Genomic DNA, 6,000 nt, shown 5'->3' with positions numbered 1-6,000 from the left:
CTTACGCTGGGCTCAAACACGGTATTAGAGATTACAGTGGCACACTGACAACTAGCTCCATACCCAAATGCCTGAGGTAAAAAATGCCACACATTTCCTGTATGTAGAACATGAAAACCTCACTATGAGTACTTGTTGAGCAGCGCAGAAGTTACTGCTTTCAGGGAACCACTCCTTCAATTTTAAGTTTTTTGTATAGACCACGTACAGATAATGCATAAGGAGGTAAGGGGGGAAAGCAATGGGGGAAGAACAAATTCTCTCCAGAAATTTTCCACATTTAACTATAAAAAGAGGGATCCCTCATAAGCATCATCCCAAGAACTACAGCTTGTTATTGAGAGGTGGAATAAACCGTACATGTATACAGCTCATGGTAAAGGTGTCATAGCATATATAGCAACTGTAGTGGAAGAGCTGAGAATGCCACAATGAAGAGACTAATGAAGTCTAACGAAAAGAAAATACAGGCACAGACAGCCCTGTGTCCTGGAGAAGGTTCATGCCATGGTAATCCAACTGTCATGAATTGAGGTGAAACTCTAGTATCATAGGGCAGCGATAGCAATCTTTGCCCACCTTCCCACAATCAACCTCAAAACCAATTGTTAAATGCCAGTTTTGTTCTGGCAAGTACAGGCAAGGCAACAGTATGTTAGCCTTTTGCCTGCGTTCACATCTGTCTGAAAGTTCACGTGCATGTATGTCAGCGTTTAGCGGACATCCACATGACTATACATGTGTATACCTACTGTCAGCAAATGCTTGAAGAACAACGTACATCTCGAGTATGTCAGTCAATGAACATATACATCAATGTCTGACACACGTGTGTTTTAAAGTACAGCATACCCATTGAGTAAGTATTTATGCACAAGTTTAAATCCTTATTTTGCACATGTCACCCCTACAAAAGCATGTCCCTATGTGAACGTGTGCAGAGATGTGCATGTCTGAGTGCATACGTGACAGGCATACACATTACCTGCGTATATCAATCAGGACACGTGCGTGCATGAACGTGTCAAATGGCTGGTGGGTCTTTCGATAAGTGATGCTACAGGGCTACTGCCGTAAGCCGTCTCGTGATTTGAAGTAATAAAGCAATCAGCCTTCGTACTAGGGAAGAGCCCGGAGTTTTAGAATGATTGCACCTCTGCCTAACAAATTCCCTCTGATACCCCCTTTTCTTCTACTACAAAATTAGCATGGGCCTGGAGAGCTTATTAGCATGGGCTCTAAACTTCATCTGTAATGTGCTCACATCTCAATATTGTAACAGGAAGCCAGGGAAAGGCATGGAGGGTGAAGATCTATATGCAGAGAAGCTTCAGGCATTAATGAGTGAGGCTTGATTAAAAAACAAACAATCCTCCCCACCCACCCGCCCCTTGGGAACTCTGTTGGGTACGGATGATTTTGCAATCCATTTGGTAACAGTGAGACCACTTACCTATCAAATACCATAAACGTGGTTTTAAATTAAAGCCTGATATTAAATGTCAGAGATGCAAAATCCACACACTCAAGTAGAGTGTGAAACCTGCACAGAACATGATACGGCAGGTTGGAACAATATATTCCCAATTCACAGCGAGAAACAGACAACTGATGCAATGCTTCACTTCCAAAGTATAATGCATGTTCATTATTGTCCATATGAGTGGGCAGGACATTCTGTATTCCTTCTCAGCACTGTAGCAGTGCAATTTGCATCCAGATCTGGAAAAGCAGTTGTATTTCCAGAGATGCTTTTAAGAGGTGCCTGAGAAAAACTGGCTCCTGACAGGAACCAGGTAACGGGTGGATAATATACTAACTCATTTGCTAAACACCACTTGAAAAATCACAGGCAGCATAATTGACTTTTACAGCTTGGATAATGTAGGTCACTGCGTTAGCGCAACAAGAAAATGAATGTATGTTGGAGTGAAAGACAGAAGGGAAGTAATTACAAAATATAGATTAAATAACCATCAGATAACAGGCATAATAAGAAGAACAACTAGGGTGAAGATAGAGGAGAAACAATTTGTTAAATGGATTGTAGCAGGGTTCTAAGAAACTGCTGGTCTCAGATGCTAGGCTCTTCTTTTTTCTCCTTCATTGCAAACTCAATAAAGTATTCCTCCCCTCTTTGGAGCTGATATCCTACTTCTCATGGTATCAGCTTACAGCTTGCTCAGCCTAGAGGGCTATTAAGTTAGAACCTGATTATATTAACACACAGTTCTTAACTCTTGCAGAAACAGGAAGCCATAAAGTCTCCAACAAGTAAGAGGGATCACAGTCCAATCCTGCAAAGCTCTGAATTCTGGCAAAGGCTTACTAAAAGCTTTGCATTCTCAGTGCTTCTGCAGTTTAGCCCGAAGTAGTTTAAAAAAATCCCCAAAGCCATAACCAAAAACCATCTGCTCTCCCCCTAAACAAGTTAACAACCCCAAGAAAGCCAAAACAGAGGGAAAATACGGCATGGGGGACTATACAAAGATGCACATATGATTTTTTTTTTTCTTTCCACATTAAACAATTTCAGTCCAGCCTGGCTTAATAGTGCTCTGAACTTACCCATAACAGACAGCTGTTCCGTGAGCTCTAAAAGAAACGTGGAGGACTGTCTGTCTGCCAGCAGTTAGGTGTTTTCACATCACATCAAATCACCATCACAACTACCACTCCTTTGGGGAGTGCACATGGCAGCAAATAAACACAGATCTGAACTCCTATTTGCTACAAAAGGGTCTGTGCAAACCTACAGCGAGTGACACCCGAGATGATCAAGGGTGAAAAGGAGAAGGCAGAAGGGATACAACAGAGCTGCTGCTACTCAATCAGTACCTTGTATCAATGTTTAAGTGACACTAACCTGCACTCTAGAAGAAACACTTCTGTTCATCTCAACTCCTGCAAATTCACATCCACTAGCTGATGTGCAGATGACACCCAATGGCATTCTGACTGTCATTCTAATAAGGCCAGGGATGGAAGCTGGAAGAAAAGATTGAGAATCACTGAAAACAGTGGAAGCGAAAGACGTGTCATTTTCATATTGAAGAGGAATGAAATCCATCAGCTCAGCGTCCCTTACACAGCTGCCTCTGAATCTAACTTTGAGATCAAAGGAAGTTGCACAACAGCCACATATAAACCTCTAGAAGTGGGAATACAGAACGAGCCTCACAGGTACATCTATGTCCCCCAGAAAGGCATACAACATCATTACACATAACAACACAGAAGGCTTGCAGCCAGCTCCTCTTTGTCCCACAAGGGCAGAAAAGGCATAGCCAAGGAAAAAGGGGACGCTAAAAAGGGCTCTAAAGAAGCATACCTGAGGAAGAAACTTTGGTCCCTTTGAATTCAGTAGAAGCTACAACTATTCCATTCTTTGCTGCATTGTACAAAGCACAGAATGTCCTTGCCCCACAAGAACTGTTGAGTTTTACTGTTTTTTTCCCTTAAGAAAGAATTTAACATGGGCTTGTCATCTGCATTTGATCGTGCACTAAGACAGCTTAATACATAAACACAGCATGGGAAGGGTCTAAGAATCAGGCCTCTCTTTTGCTCATTCACTGCCTAAGAGTGGGAATGGGAAAGAAGTTCACCTCCTAAGACCTGATTCTTGTCTCTTACCACAATGAGGGGCAGCATTGTCTCATCTGGTGATTTGCAACACAGGCTCTAACACACCTTCTCCTGAAGCATTACTTCTGCTGTATGCAGCTTATAGCCTGCGGCTGCATTGGATCATCCTTGTCCTCTGTTGCTCTGTTCATTAATCAATGGCTCCTCTGAATGTGAATGAGTTCTGAAAGGAGCCAGGTGAAAGGAATGGCAATTTGCTCACAGCTTGATAATTATGCATTTTTCAAAATAAATTAAAGCCAGAGCTAACAGCAGCACACTGTTGTCAGAAGTCCTGCTTATACAGAGAAATTAATTGGAAACTACATTGATTGGAGGGCCTGCTAAATTCCAGCATGGAATTTATTTCCCCATTGTTCCACAGCAGCTCCCAGACTGCTTACCAAACAGAACCTCTCACCTCTGCTCAAACCAGGAGAGAGAGAAAAGGAAGCATAAATAACCTCCACTCATTTGAAGTCATCATTGGAGAAACCTCGTTTCCTCACAGATTAAAGCAGTGTTTGGGAGGGAAAAGGATCACAGTCCTCGGTGAATCTTTGCTTTTGGGTTATCCAAGGCAGCAAAGCTCCAAGATCAATTAAAACAACAAGGCATATGGCAATGAGCAGTTTTACAATAGAAACTCTTCAAAATAGCTCTTTCATCCTGAGCCACGCAAATCAGGGGTCTGGGTGAACAAGCAGCAGGTAAACACCATGTGCACAAACTACCTACGTTTATGTCTTCATGAAGAAATTTCACAAACAAGCAAAAGAGAAACTCATCTGCTCCACAACTACAGGCTCTTGGTTACTCACTATGGAAAGGTATCTAAACTCCAGTCCAAACACTTTGGCAACTCGCCACTCAATCTGAGGCATGGGAAAGAGGTAATAACTTCCGAGATTCCTGGGTTACAAGACACCACAGAGCACACCACAAGGACCCCAATTTAGAAGAGAATCCTTTCCCCTGAATGTGCAAAGCACACTAACTGACAGCAAGGTTAGGGCAGTCTTCTGAGCTGTTATGACAGATTACAGAAGGTGGTTGTTTTCTTGTAGAACAAATCTTGGGTTGTTGTTGTGTTCTGTTTATTCTTTTCTTTGTAAAACCCTGCTTGCCTTACCAGCTTGCATGTGTTTAAAAGGGCAGCTCTGCATAATAAATTGAGTTTGTGTAATGAAATATTTTAGGAGATGAGATTAGTTTTAATTTGTTGTTCACGCAATTCCTCCCCCATTCTTCATAAAAGTGCACCCAGCACAGCAGGAATTTATCTTAACCAGGGCCTTCCAGATCTAATGCTGGCATAGTCAGGCAATTATTGCAAACAAGTAAAAGATGGAATCCACAAGAGAATTACACCTACTTGGATCCCCTTCATAACATTTGTTTCACTACACAAAAAATAAAGTGGCAAGGAGACAATTGCTGCTTTCTTCCTAAGAGCAAGGCACTGGAGTGCTCAGAAAAGACCAAGAAAACACTCCCATTCCAACTTGTTTAGATATACAACAGATCTTCAGCAATATCCATTGCTGCCAAAAGCAAGAGCTCAGGGTTTACAATGCAGTTGTACTGTGACATCTGAAACAAAAGATTAAAACCTGATCTCACTCTTACAGTTGCCCAGATTTGCTTTTCTGAAACTCTTGGTTTGCCCCATTAGGGGGACAAGCACAGTTTCCATGGAGTCTGCATGTGACTACACCTGAGGTTTTGATTTATATCCTTTATATCTATCTTTAGATTTCATCTTTCCACACAACACTGTAGTGCCTGAGTATCTGCAAAAAAAATAAAAATCAGAGTAATAGCAGGTACCCTTCCCTTTATTCAATGCCAGGGTGAAATGGATTATACTCTGTTCCAGCTGAAATTGCTTCTCTTGGCTAAGCTAGGAGACATTTGTATGAATTATTCCTGAGGTCCTCGTGATCGATGTGCAGGGAAGAGGGGTATGAGTTGGCAAGACAGGAACAGCTGCAGCCCACTTCTCATTGCCTAAGCAAGACATCTTCATAATAAAAATTAAACAAACCCCATCATCAGCCAAAAGCAGAAGCCACATTCTGAAGTATCATCTGTATTAACCCTTCCTAGATAGTCACCTTATGAATAAGCAATGTGCTGTTTTTACATAGAAGGCAGAAAGGCACTAGGGCAGTTGGCTGGGATGCAGACTGCAGTGGCGACAGGCCAGGGCGGTTTTCTGGTCAGTCGTATGCCTTTCATCTGCTACACATGATACTGCAGTGTGCTGCATGGAAGAGAGCTATAGAGCAATATGGCAGGGATAGTAAAAGGCGGGTTTCAGAGAGCTTTTATAGCCCCCTGACACCTACATTTCAGCCAAAGCATCATTTT

This window comes from Nipponia nippon, unplaced genomic scaffold (assembly GCF_047370975.1).
Source record: "Nipponia nippon isolate SJK-2023a ecotype South Korea unplaced genomic scaffold, ASM4737097v1 scaffold_28, whole genome shotgun sequence".
Lineage (NCBI taxonomy): Eukaryota > Metazoa > Chordata > Aves > Pelecaniformes > Threskiornithidae > Nipponia > Nipponia nippon.
Note: the sequence above shows the minus strand (reverse complement) of the source record.